Below are 14,520 nucleotides of genomic sequence, written 5' to 3'. Positions count from 1 at the left end.
GGAATGGACTGACACATCTGGGGGACTCTTGGAATGGTGGCACGACCCTGGAGTTCCTCTCGCCTTTCCTGTGGAGAGCGCCTCCTCTTGAGATGCGACGGGAACGCCGGGAATTCTTTCCCTACGAAACAGGGAAAGGATCCCTCATCTCGAGTTAGGAGGCGGAAACCGGGCTCCCCTGGATGTGTGCGGGACCCTCGTGCTTCCTCTCGAGTGGAGACGGGTATGTCGGGAAACTTCTTGAGTTGCAGCAAGGGTCAGAAGGACCCTTTGGATGTTCCAGTGGTTAGATGTGATTAGCCTCGAGAAGCCTCAGCGGAAATGGGCCTCATCTCGCCTGGAGGGCAAAACCTCCTGGATTTTCTCGAGTTGCGGCAGGTGCTCTCGACTTACGACTGGGACCTCAGGGACCCGCTCTGGGGGCCTCAGAAAAGGCCAGTCCCCATTCGAGTTCCTCGGGGGACTCTCGGGATTCCTCTCCCGTCGATTCCGGGGCCTAAGACTTTGTGTGGAGTCGGGGCCGGAACATGAGGATTCCTCTCCAGTGCTGACATGGAATTTGGGGTACTTCTGGAGTCTCCCCAGGGGAGTCAGTCATCCTCTCGAATGCGGGCATGCACTTGCGCTTCCCTCCAGAGCGGTAGCATCAGTGTCACGCAGTCCGCCGCGTGGATCAAAGGATCTATGGTTTTCCCTCGAGACTTTCCCACGAGGCTTTCCCACGAGGCTTTCCCACAGGGCTGTCCCACGTGCACACGTGGTGGGAGTCGATCCTCGGCTTGAACGTCAAGGCAGTGCAGCGAAAACAGGTTCCTCTGGAATGGACTGACACATCTGGGGGACTCTTGGAATGGTGGCACGACCCTGGAGTTCCTCTCGCCTTTCCTGTGGAGAGCGCCTCCTCTTAAGATGCTACGGGAACGCCGGGAATTCTTTCCCTACGAAACAGGGAAAGGATCCCTCATCTCGAGCTAGGAGGCGGAAACGGGTCTCCCCTGGATGTGTGCGGGACCCTCGTGCTTCCTCTCGAGTGGAGACGGGTATGTCGGGGAACTTCTTGAGTTGCAGCAAGGGTGAGAGGGACCCTTTGGATGTTCCAGTGGTTAGATGTGATCAGCCTCGAGAAGCCTCAGCGGAAATGTGCCTCATCTCGCCTGGAGGCCAAAACCTCCTGGATTTTCTCGAGTTGCGGCAGGTGCTCTCGACTTACGACGGGGACCTCAGGGACCCGCTCTGGTGGCCTCAGGAAAGGCCAGTCCCCATGCGAGTTCCTCGGGGGCCTCTCGGGATTCCTCTCCCGTCGATTCCGGGGCCTAAGACTTTGTGTGGAGTCGGGGCCGGAACATGAGGATTCCTCTCCAGTGCTGACATGGATCTTGGGGTACTTCTGGAGTCTCCCCAGGGGAGTCAGACCTCGTCTCGAATGCGGGCATGCACTTGCGCTTCCCTCCAGAGCGGTAGCAGCAGAGTCACGCAGTCCGCCGCGTGGATCAAAGGATCTATGGTTTTCCCTCGAGTCTTTCCCACGAGGCTTTCCCACGAGGCTTTCCCACAGGGCTGTCCCACGTGCACACGTGGTGGGACTCGATCCTCGGCTGGAAAGTCAAGGCAGTGCAGGGAAAGCAGGTTCCTCTGGAATGGACTGACACATCTGGGGGACTCTTGGAATGGTGGCACGACCCTGGAGTTCCTCTCGCCTTCCTGTGGAGAGCGCCTCCTCTTGAGATGCGACGGGAACGCCGGGAATTCTTTCCCTACGAAACAGGGAAAGGATCCCTCATCTCGAGCTAGGAGGCGGAAACGGGGCTCCCCTGGATGTGTGCGGGACCCTCGTGCTTCCTCTCGAGTGGAGACGGGTATGTCGGGGAACTTCTTGAGTTGCAGCAAGGATGAGAAGGACCCTTTGGATGTTCCAGTGGTTAGATGTGATTAGCCTCGAGAAGCTTCAGCAGAAATGGGCCTCATCTCGCCAGGAGGGCAAAACCTCCTGGATTTTCTCGAGTTGCGGCAGGTGCTCTCGACTTACGACGGGGACCTCAGGGACCCGCTCTGGTGGCCTCAGGAAAGGCCAGTCCCCATGCGAGTTCCTCGGGGGCCTCTCGGGATTCCTCTCCCGTCGATGCCCGGGCCTAAGAACTTGTGTGGAGTCGGGGACGGAACCTGAGGTTTCCTCTCCAGTGCTGACATGCATCTTGGGGTACTTCTGGAGTCTCCCCAGGGGAGTCAGTCCTCGTCTCGAATGCGGGCATGCACTTGCGCTTTCCTCCAGAGCGGTAGCAGCAGTGTCACACAGTCCGCCGCGTGGATCAAAGGATCTTTGGTTTTCCCTCGAGTCTTTCCCACGAGGCTGTCCCACGAGGCTTTCCCACAGGTCTGTCCCACGTGCACACGTGGTGGGAGTCGATCCTCGGCTTGAACGTCAAGGCAGTGCAGGGAAAACAGGTTCCTCTGGAATGGACTGACACATCTGGCGGTCTCTTGGAATGGTGGCACAACCCTGGAGTTCCTCTCCCCTTTCCTGTGGAGAGCGCCTCCTCTTGAGATGCCACGGGAACGCCGGGAATTCTTTCCCTACGAAACAGGGAAAGGATCCCTCATCTCGAGCTAGGAGGCGGTAACGGGGCTCCCCTGGATGTGTGCGGGACCCCATGTGCTTCCTCTCGAGTGGAGACTGGTATGTCGGGGAACTTCTTGAGTTGCAGCAAGTGTGTGAAGGACCCTTTGGAAGTTCCAGTGGTTAGAAGTGATTAGCCTCGAGAAGCCTCAGCGGAAATGGGCCTCATCTCGCCTGGAGGGCAAAACCTCCTGGATTTTCTCGAGTTGCGGCAGGTGCTCTCGACTTACGACGGGGACCACAGGGCCCGCTCTGGTGGCCTCAGGAAAGGCCAGTCCCCATGCGAGTTCCTCGGGGGCCTCTCGGGATTCCTCTCCCGTCGATGCCGGGGCCAAAGAACTTGTGTGGAGTCGGGGCCGGAACGTGAGGATTCCTCTCCAGTGCTGACATGGATCTTGGGGTACTTCTGGAGTCTCCCCAGGGGAGTCAGTCCTCGTCTCGAATGGGGGCATGCACTGGCGCTTTCCTCCAGAGCGGTGGCAGCAGTGTCACGGAGTCCGCCGCGTGGATCAAAGGATCTATGGTTTTCCCTCGAGTCTTACCCACGAGGCTTTCCCACGAGGCTTTCCCACAGGGCTGTCCCACGTGCACACTTGGTGGGAGTCGATCCTCGGCTTGAACGTCAAGGCAGTGCAGGGAAAACAGGTTCCTCTGGAATGGACTGACACATCTGGGGGACTCTTGGAATGGTGGCACGACCCTGGAGTTCCTCTCGGCTTTCCTGTGGAGAGCGCCTCCTCTTGAGATGCGACGGGAACGCCCGGAATTCTTTCCCTACGAAACAGGGAAAGGATCCCTCATCTCGAGCTAGGAGGCGGAAACGGGGCTCCCCTGGATGTGTGCGGGACCCCATGTGCTTCCTCTCAAGTGGAGACGGGTATGTCGGGGAACTTCTTGAGTTGCAGCAAGGGTGTGAAGGACCCTTTGGAAGTTCCAGTGGTTAGATGTGATTAGCCTCGAGAAGCCTCAGCGGAAATGGGCCTCATCTTGCCTGGAGGGCAAAACCTCCTGGATTTTCTCGAGTTGCGGCAGGTGCTCTCGACTTACGACGGGGACCTCAGGGACCCGCTCTGGTGGACTCAGGAAAGGCCAGTCCCCATGCGAGTTCCTCGAGTGCCTCTTGGGATTCCTCTCCTGTCGATGCCGGGGCCTAAGACCTTGTGTGGAGTCGGGGCCGGAACCTGAGGATTCCTCTCCAGTGCTGACATGGATCTTGGGGTACTTCTGGAGTCTCCCCAGGGGAGTCAGTCCTCGTCTCGAATGAGGGCATGCACTTGCGCTTTCCTCAAGAGCGGTAGCAGCAGTGTCACACAGTCCGCAGCGTGGATCAAAGGATCTTTGGTTTTCCCTCGAGTCTTTCCCACGAGGCTGTCCCACGAGGCTTTCCCACAGGGCTGTCCCACGTGCACACGTGGTGGGAGTCGATCCTCGGCTTGATCGTCAAGGCAGTTCAGGGAAAACAGGTTCCTCTGGAATGGACTGACACATCTGGGGGACTCTTGGAATGGTGGCACCACCCTGGAGTTGCTCTCGCCTTTCCTGTGGAGAGCGTCTCCTCTTGAGATGCGACGGGAACGCCGGGAATTCTTTCCCTACGAAACAGGGATAGGATCCCTCATCTCGAACTAGGAGGCGGAAACGGGGCTCCCCTGGATGTGTGCGGCACCCCACGTGCTTCCTCTCGAGTGGAGACGGGTTTGTCGTGGAACGGCTTGAGTTGCAGCAAGGGTGTGAAGGACCCTTTGAAAGTTCCAGTGGTTAGATGTGATTAGCCTCGAGAAGCCTCAGCGGAAGTGGGCCTCATCTCGGCTGGAAGGCAAAACCTCCTGGATTTTCTCGAGTTGCGGCAGGTGCTCTCGACTTACGACGTGGACCTCAGGGACCCGCTCTGGTGGCGTCAGGAAAGGCCAGTCCCCATGCGAGTTCCTCGGGGGCCTCTCGAGATTCCTCTCCCGTCGATGCCGGGGCCTAAGTCCTTGTGTGGAGTCGGGGCCGGAACCTGAGGATTCCTCTCCAGTGCTGACATGGATCTTGGGGTACTTCTGGAGTCTCCCCAGGGGAGTCAGTCCCCGTCTCGAATGCGGGCATGCACTTGCGCTTTCCTCCAGAGCGGTAGCAGGAGTGTCATGCAGTCCGCCCGTGGATCAAAGGATCTATGCTTTTCCCTCGATTCTTTCCCACGAAGCTTTCCCACGAGGCTTTCCCACAGGGCTGTCCCACGTGCACACGTGGTGGGAGTCGATCATCGGCTTGAATGTCAAGGCAGTGCAGGGAAACAGGTTCCTCTGGAATGGACTGACCCATCTGGGGGACTCCTGGAATGGTGGCACGACCCTGGAGTTCCTCTCGCCTTTCCTGTGGAGAGCGCCTCCTCTTGAGATGCGACGGGAACGCCGGGAATTCTTTCCCTACGAAACAGGGAAAGGATCCCTCATCTCGAGCTAGGAGGCGGAAACGGGGCTCCCTTGGATGTGTGCTTGACCCTCGTGCTTCCTCTCGAGTGGAGACGGGTATGTCGGGACAATTCTTGTGTTGCAGCAAGGGTGTGAAGGACCCTTTGGAAGTTCCAGTGGTTAGATGTGATTAGCCTCGAGAAGCCTCAGCGGAAATGGGCCTCATCTCACCTGGAGGGCAAAACCTCCTGGATTTTCTGGAGTTGCGGCAGGTGCTCTGGACTTACGATGGGGACCTCAGGGACCCGCTCTGGTGGCCTCAGGAAAGGCCAGTCCCCATGCGAGTTCCTCGGGGGCCTCTCGGGATTCCTGTTCCGTTGATGCCAGGGCCTAAGACCTTGTGTGGAGTAGGGGCCGGAACCTGAGGATTCCTCTCCAGTGCTGACATGGATCTTGGGTACTTCTGGAGTCTCCCCAGGGGAGTCAGTCCTCGTCTCGAATGCGGGCATGCACTTGCGCTTTCCTCCAGAGCGGTGGCAGCAGTGTCACGCAGTCCGCCGCGTGGATCAAAGAATCTAGGGTTTTCCCTCGAGTCTTTCCCACGAGGCTTTCCCACGAGGCGTTCCCACAGGGCTGTCCCACGTGCACACGTGGTGGGAGTCGATCCTCGGCTTGAACGTCAAGGCAGTGCAGCGAAAACAGGTTCCTCTGGAATGGACTGACCCATCTGGGGGACTCTTGGAATGGTAGCACGACCCTGGAGTTCCTCTCGCCTTTCCTGTGGAGAACGCCTCCTCTTGAGATGCGACTGGAACGCCGGGAATTCTTTCCCTACGAAACAGGGAAAGGATCCCTCATCTCGAGCTAGGAGGCGGAAACGGGGCTCCCCTGGATCTGTGCGGGACCCCATGTGCTTCCTCTCAAGTGGAGACTGGTATGTCGGGGAACTTCTTGAGTTGCAGCAAGGGTGTGAAGGACCCTTTGGAAGTTCCAGTGGTTAGATGTGATTAGCCTCGAGAAGCCTCAGCGGAAATGGGCCTCATCTCGCCTGGAGGGCAAAACCTCCTGGATTTTCTCGAGTTGCGGCAGGTGCTCTCGACTTACGACGGGGACCTCAGGGACCCGCTCTGGTGGCCTCAGGAAAGGCCAGTCCCCATGCGAGTTCCTCGAGGGCCTCTTGGGATTCCTCTCCTGTCGACGCCGGGGCCTACGACCTTGTGTGGAGTCGGGGCCGGAACCTGAGGATTCCTCTCCAGTGCTGACATGGATCTTGGGGTAATTCTGGAGTCTCCCCAGGGGAGTCAGTCCTCGTCTCGAATGAGGGCATGCACTTGCGCTTTCCTCCAGAGCGGTGGCAGCAGTGTCACGCAGTCCGCCGCGTGGATCAAAGGATCTATGGTTTTCCCTCGAGTCTTTCCCACGAGGCTTTCCCACGAGGCTTTCCCACAGGGCTGTCCCACGTGCACACGTGGTGGGAGTCGATCCTCGGCTTGAACGTCAAGGCAGTGCAGGGAAAACAGGTTCCTCTGGAATGGACTGACACCTCTGGGGGTCTCTTGGAATGGTGGCACGACCCTGGAGTTCCTCTCGCCTTTCCTGTGGAGAGTGCCTCCTTTTGAGATGCGACGGGAAAGCCGGGAATTCTTTCCCTACGAAACAGGGAAAGGATCCCTCATCTCGAGCTAGGAGGCGGAAACGGGGCTCCCCTGGATCTGTGCGGGACCCCACGTGCTTCCTCTCGAGTGGAGACGGGTATGTCGCGGAACTGCTTGAGTTACAGCAAGGGTGTGAAGGACCCTTTGGAAGTCCAGTGGTTAGATGTGATTAGCTTCGAGAAGCCTCAGCGGAAATGGGCCTCATCTCGCCTGGAGGGCAAAACCTCCTGGATTTTCTCGAGTTGCGGCAGGTGCTCTCGACTTACGACGGGGACCTCCGGGACCCGCTCTGGAGGCCTCAGGAAAGGCCAGACCCCATGCGAGTTCTTCGGGGGCCTCTCGGGATTCCTCTCCCGTCGATGCCGGGGCCTAAGACCTTGTGTGGAGTCGGGGCCGGAACCTGAGGATTCCTCTCCAGTACTGACATGGATCTTGGGGTACTTCTGGAGTCTCCCCAGGGGAGTCAGTCCTCGTCTCGAATGCGGGCATGCACTTGCGCTTTCCTCCAGAGCAGTAGCAGCAGTGTCACGCAGTCCGCCACGTGGATCAAAGGATCTATGGTTTTCCCTCGAGTCTTTCCCACGAGGCTTTCCCACGAGGCTTTCCCACAGGGCTGTCACACGTGCACACGTGGTGGGAGTCGATCCTCTGCTTGAACGACAAGGCAGTGCAGGGAAAACAGGTTCCTCTGGAATGGACTGACACATCTGGGGGACTCTTGGAATGGTGCCACGACCCTGAAGTTTCTCTCGCCTTACCTGTGGAGAGCGCCTCCTCTTGAGATGCGACGGGAACGCCGGGAATTCTTTCCCTACGAAACAGGGAAAGGATCCCTCATCTCGAGCTAGGAGGCGGAAACGGAGCTCCCTTGGATGTGTGCTTGACCCTCGTGCTTCCTCTCGAGTGGAGACGGGTATGTCGGGACAATTCTTGTGTTGCAGCAAGGGTGTGAAGGACCCTTTGGAAGTTCCAGTGGTTAGATGTGATTAGCCTCGAGAAGCCTCAGCGGAAATGGGCCTCATCTCACCTGGAGGGCAAAACCTCCTGGATTTTCTGGAGTTGCGGCAGGTGCTCTGGACTTACGATTGGGACCTCAGGGACCCGCTCTGGTGGCCTCAGGAAAGGCCAGTCCCCATGCGAGTTCCTCGGGGGCCTCTCGGGATTCCTGTTCCGTTGATGCCAGGGCCTAAGACCTTGTGTGGAGTAGGGGCCGGAACCTGAGGATTCCTCTCCAGTGCTGACATGGATCTTGGGTACTTCTGGAGTCTCCCCAGGGGAGTCAGTCCTCGTCTCGAATGCGGGCATGCACTTGCGCTTTCCTCCAGAGCGGTAGCAGCAGTGTCACGCAGTCCGCAGCGTGGATCAAAGGATCTATGGTTTTCCCTCGAGTCTTTCCCACGAGGCTTTCCCACGAGGCTTTCCCACAGGGCTGTCCCACGTGCACACGTGGTGGGAGTCGATCCTCGGCTTGAACGTCATGGCAGTGCAGGGAAAACAGGTTCCTCTGGAATGGACTGACCCATCTGGGGGACTCTTGGAAAGGTAGCACGACCCTGGAGTTCCTCTCGCCTTTCCTGTGGAGAGCGCCTCCTCTTGAGATGCGACTGGAACGCCGGGAATTCTTTCCCTACGAAACAGGGAAAGGATCCCTCATCTCGAGCTAGGAGGCGGAAACGGGGCTCCCCTGGATGTGTGCGGGACCCCATGTGCTTCCTCTCAAGTGGAGACTGGTATGTCGGGGAACTTCTTGAGTTGCAGCAAGGGTGTGAAGGACCCTTTGGAAGTTCCAGTGGTTAGATGTGATTAGCCTCGAGAAGCCTCAGCGGAAATGGGCCTCATCTCGCCTGGAGGGCAAAACCTCCTGGATTTTCTCGAGTTGCGGCAGGTGCTCTCGACTTACGACGGGGACCTCAGGGACCCGCTCTGGAGGCCTCAGGAAAGGCCAGTCCCCATGCGAGTTCTTCGGGGGCCTCTCGGGATTCCTCTCCCGTCGATGCCGGGGCCTAAGACCTTGTGTGGAGTCGGGGCCGGAACCTGAGGATTCCTCTCCAGTACTGACATGGATCTTGGGGTACTTCTGGAGTCTCCCCAGGGGAGTCAGTCCTCGTCTCGAATGCGGGCATGCACTTGCGCTTTCCTCCAGAGCAGTAGCAGCAGTGTCACGCAGTCCGCCACGTGGATCAAAGGATCTATGGTTTTCCCTCGAGTCTTTCCCACGAGGCTTTCCCACGAGGCTTTCCCACAGGGCTGTCACACGTGCACACGTGGTGGGAGTCGATCCTCTGCTTGAACGTCAAGGCAGTGCAGGGAAAACAGGTTCCTCTGGAATGGACTGACACATCTGGGGGACTCTTGGAATGGTGCCACGACCCTGAAGTTTCTCTCGCCTTACCTGTGGAGAGCGCCTCCTCTTGAGATGCGACGGGAACGCCGGGAATTCTTTCCCTACGAAACAGGGAAAGGATCCCTCATCTCGAGCTAGGAGGCGGAAACGGGGCTCCCTTGGATGTGTGCTTGACCCTCGTGCTTCCTCTCGAGTGGAGACGGGTATGTCGGGACAATTCTTGTGTTGCAGCAAGGGTGTGAAGGACCCTTTGGAAGTTCCAGTGGTTAGATGTGATTAGCCTCGAGAAGCCTCAGCGGAAATGGGCCTCATCTCACCTGGAGGGCAAAACCTCCTGGATTTTCTGGAGTTGCGGCAGGTGCTCTGGACTTACGATGGGGACCTCAGGGACCCGCTCTGGTGGCCTCAGGAAAGGCCAGTCCCCATGCGAGTTCCTCGGGGGCCTCTCGGGATTCCTGTTCCGTTGATGCCAGGGCCTAAGACCTTGTGTGGAGTAGGGGCCGGAACCTGAGGATTCCTCTCCAGTGCTGACATGGATCTTGGGTACTTCTGGAGTCTCCCCAGGGGAGTCAGTCCTCGTCTCGAATGCGGGCATGCACTTGCGCTTTCCTCCAGAGCGGTAGCAGCAGTGTCACGCAGTCCGCAGCGTGGATCAAAGGATCTATGGTTTTCCCTCGAGTCTTTCCCACGAGGCTTTCCCACGAGTCTTTCCCACAGGGCTGTCCCACGTGCACACGTGGTGGGAGTCGATCCTCGGCTTGAACGTCATGGCAGTGCAGGGAAAACAGGTTCCTCTGGAATGGACTGACCCATCTGGGGGACTCTTGGAATGGTAGCACGACCCTGGAGTTCCTCTCGCCTTTCCTGTGGAGAGCGCCTCCTCTTGAGATGCGACTGGAACGCCGGGAATTCTTTCCCTACGAAACAGGGAAAGGATCCCTCATCTCGAGCTAGGAGGCGGAAACGGGGCTCCCCTGGATCTGTGCGGGACCCCACGTGCTTCCTCTCGAGTGCAGATGGGTATGTCGCGGAACTGCTTGAGTTACAGCAAGGGTGTGAAGGACCCTTTGGAAGTTCCAGTGGTTAGATGTGATTAGCTTCGAGAAGCCTCAGCGGAAATGGGCCTCATCTCGCCTGGAGGGCAAAACCTCCTGGATTTTCTCGAGTTGCGGCAGGTGCTCTCGACTTACGACGGGGACCTCCGGGACCCACTCTGGTGGCCTCAGGAAAGGCCAGTCCCCATGCGAGTTCCTCGGGGGCCTCTCGGGATTCCTCTCCCGTCGATGCCGGGGCCTAAGACCTTGTGTGGAGTCGGGGCCGGAACCTGAGGATTCCTCTCCAGTGCTGACATGGATCTTGGGGTACTTCTGGAGTCTCCCCAGGGGAGTCAGTCCTCGTCTCGAATGCGGGCATGCACTTGCGCTTTCCTCCAGAGCGGTAGCAGCAGTGTCACGCAGTCCGCCGCGTGGATCAAAGAATCTATGGTTTTCCCTCGAGTCTTTCCCACGAGGCTTTCCCACGAGGCTTTCCCACAAGGCTGTCCCACGTGCACACGTGGTGGGAGTCGATCCTCGGCTTGAACGTCAAGGCAGTGCAGGGAAAACAGGTTCCTCTGGAATGGACTGACACATCTGGGGGACTCGTGGAATGGTGGCACGACCCTGGAGTTCCTCTGGCCTTTCCTGTGGAGAGCGCCTCCTCTTGAGATGCGACGGGAACGCCGTGAATTCTTTCCCTACGAAACAGGGAAAGGATCCCTCATCTCGAGCTAGGAGGCGGAAACGGGGCTCCCCTGGATGTGTGCGGGACCCTATGTGCTTCCTCTCAAGTGGAGACGGGTATGTCGGGGAACTTCTTGAGTTGCAGCAAGGGTGTGAAGGACCCTTTGGAAGTTCCAGTGGTTAGATGTGATTAGCCTCGAGAAGCCTCAGCGGAAATGGGCCTCATCTCGCCTGGAGGGCAAAACCTCCTGGATTTTCTCGAGTTGCGGCAGGTGCTCTCGACATACGACGGGGACCTCAGGGACCCGCTCTGGAGGCCTCAGGAAACGCCAGTCCCCATGCGAGTTCCTCGGGGGCCTCTCGGGATTCCTCTCCCGTCGATGCCGGGGCCTAAGACCTTGTGTGGAGTCGGGGCCGGAACCTGAGGATTCCTCTCCAGTGCTGCCATGGATCTTGGGGTACTTCTGGAGTCTCCCCAGGGGAGTCAGTCCCCGTCTCGAATGCGGGCATGCACTTGCGCTTTCCTCCAGAGCGGTAGCAGCAGTGTCACGCAGTCCGCCGCGTGGATCAAAGGATCTATGGTTTTCCCTCGAGTCTTTCCCACGGGGCTTTCCCACGAGGCTTTCCCACAGGGCTGTCCCACGTGCACACGTGGTGGGAGTCGATCCTCGGCTTGAACGTCAAGGCAGTGCAGGGAAAACAGGTTCCTCTGGAATGGACTGACCCATCTGGGGGACTCTTGGAATGGTGGCACGACCCTGGAGTTCCTCTCGCCTTTCCTGTGGAGAGCGCCTCCTCTTGAGATGCGACGGGAACGCCGGGAATTCTTTCCCTACGAAACAGGGAAAGGATCCCTCATCTCGAGCTAGGAGGCGGAAACGGGGCTCCCCTGGAAGTGTGCGGGACCCTCGTGCTTCCTCTCGAGTGGAGACGGGTATGTCGGGGAACTTCTTGAGTTGCAGCAAGGGTGTGAAGGACCCTTTGGAAGTTCCAGTGGTTAGATGTGATTAGCCTCGAGATGCCTCAGCGGAAATGGGCCTCATCTCGCCTGGAGGGCAAAACCTCGTGGATTTTCTCGAGTTGCGGCAGGTGCTCTCGACTTACGACGGGGACCTCGGGGACCCGCTCTGGTGGCCTCAGGAAAGGCCAGTCCCCATGCGAGTTCCTCGGGGGCCTCTCGGGATTCTTCTCCCGTCGATGCCGGGGCTTAAGACCTTGTGTGGAGTCGGGGCCGGAACCTGAGGATTCCTCCTCAGGGCTGACATGGATCTTGGGCTACTTCTGGAGTATCCCCAGGAGAGTCAGTCCTCGTCTCGAATGTGGGCATGCACTTGCGCTTTCCTCCAGAGCGGTAGCAGCAGTGTCACGCAGTCCGCCACGTGGATCAAAGGATCTATGGTTTTCCCTCGAGTCTTTCCCACGAGGCTTTCCCACGAGGCTTCCCACAGGGCTGTCCCACGTGCACACGAGGTGGGAGTCGATCCTCGGCTTGAACGTCAAGGCAGTGCAGGGAAAACAGTTTCCTCTGGATTGGACTGACACATCTGGGGGTCTCTTGGAATGGTGGCACGACCCTGGAGTTCCTCTCGCCTTTCCTGTGGAGAGCGCCTCCTCTTGAGATGCGACGGGAACGCCGGGAATTCTTTCCCTACGAAACATGGAAAGGATCCCTCATCTCGAGCTAGGAGGCGGAAACAGTGCTCCCCTGGATGTGTGCGGGACCCCACGTGCTTCCCTTCGAATAGAGACGGGTATGTCGCAGAACTGCTTGAGTTGCAGCAAGGGTGTGAAGGACCCTTTGGAAGTTCCAGTGGTTAGATGTGATTAGCCTCGAGAAGCCTCAGCGGAAATGGGCCTCATCTCGCCTGGAGGGCAAAACCTCCTGGATTTTCTCGAGTTGCGGCAGGTGCTCTCGACTTACGACGGGGACCTCAGGGACCCGCTCTGGAGGCCTCAGGAAAGGCCAGTCCCCATGCGAGTTCCTCGGGGGCCACTCGGGATTCCTCTCCCGTCGATGCCGGGGCCTAAGACCTTGTGTGGAGTCGGGGCCGGAACCTGAGGATTCCTCTCCAGTGCTGACATGGATCTTGGGGTACTTCTGGAGTCTCCCCAGGGGAGTCAGTCCTCGTCTCGAATGCGGGCACGCACTTGCGCTTTCCTCCAGAGCGGTAGCAGCAGTGTCATGCATTCCGCCGCGTGAATCAAAGGATCTATGGTTTTCCCTCGAGTCTTTCCCACGAGGCTTTCCCACGAGGCTTTCCCACAGGGCTGTCCCACGTGCACACGTGGTGGGAGTCGATCCTCGGCTTGAACGTCAAGGCAGTGCAGGGAAAACAGGTTCCTCTGGAATGGACTGACACATCTGGGGGACTCTTGGAATGGTGACACGACCCTGGAGTTCCTCTCGCCTTTCCTGTGGAGAGCGCCTCCTCTTGAGATTCGACGGGAACGCCGGGAATTCTTTCCCTACGAAACAGGGAAAGGATCCCTCATCTCGAGCTAGGAGGCGGAAACGGGGCTCCCCTGGATGTGTGCGGGACCCCAAGTGCTTGCTCCCGAGTGGAGACGGGAATGTCGAGGAACTTCTTGAGTTGCAGCAAGGGTGAGAAGGACCCTTAGGAAGTTCCAGTGGTTAGAAGTGATTAGCCTCGAGAAGCCTCAGCGGAAATGGGCCTCATCTCGCCTGAAGGACAAAACCTCGTGAATTTTCTCGAGTTGCGGCAGGTACTTTCGACTTACGACGGGGACCTCAGGGACCCGCTCTGGTGGCCTCAGGAAAGGCTAGTTCCCATGCGAGTTCCTCGGGGGCCTCTCGGGATTCCTCTCCCTTCGATGCCGGGGACTAAGACCTTGTGAGGAGTCAGGGCCGGAACCTGAGGATTCCTCTCCAGTGCTGACATGGATCTTGGGGTACTTCTGGAGTCTCCCCAAGGGAGTCAGTCCTCGTCTCGAATGCGGGCATGCACTTGCGCTTTCCTCCAGAGCGGTAGCAGCAGTGTCACGCAGTCCGCCGCGTGGATCAAAGGATCTATGGTTTTCCCTCGAGTCTTTCCCACGAGGCTTTCCCACGAGGCTTTCCCACAGGGCTGTCCCACGTGTACACGTGGTGGGAGTCGATCCTCGGCTTGAACGTCAAGGCAGTACAGGGAAAACAGGTTCCTCTGGAATGGACTGACACATCTGGGGGACTCGTGGAATGGTGGCACGACCCTGGAGTTCCTCTCGCCTTTCCTGTGGAGAGCGCCTCCTCTTGAGATGCGACGGGAACGCCGGGAATTCTTTCCCAAGAAACAGGGAAAGGATCCCTCATTTCGAGCTAGGAGTCGGAAACGTGGCTCCTCTGGATGTGTGCGGGACCCTCGTGCTTCCTCTCGAGTGGAGACGGGTATGTCGGGGAACTTCTTGAGTTGCAGCAAGGGTGTGAAGGACCCTTTGGAAGTTCCAGTGGTTAGATGTGATTAGCCTCGAGAAGCCTCAGCGGAAATGGGCCTCATCTCGCCTGGAGGGCAAAACCTCCTGGATTTTCTCGAGTTGCGGCAGGTGCTCTCGACTTACGACGGGGACCTCAGGGACCCACTCTGGTGGCCTCAGGAAAGGCCAGTCCCCATGCGAGTTCCTCGGGGGCCTCTCGGGATTCCTCTCCCATCGATGCCGGGGCCTAAGACCTTGTGTGGAGTCGGGGCCGGAACCTGAGGATTCCTCTCCAGTGCTGACATGGATCTTGGGGTAATTCTGGAGTCTCCCCAGGGGAGTCAGTCCTCCTCTCGAATGCAGGCATGCACTTGCGCTTTCA

This window comes from Ovis canadensis, chromosome 5 (assembly GCF_042477335.2).
Source record: "Ovis canadensis isolate MfBH-ARS-UI-01 breed Bighorn chromosome 5, ARS-UI_OviCan_v2, whole genome shotgun sequence".
Taxonomy (NCBI): Eukaryota; Metazoa; Chordata; class Mammalia; order Artiodactyla; family Bovidae; genus Ovis; species Ovis canadensis.
This window is presented reverse-complemented; position numbering follows the sequence as displayed.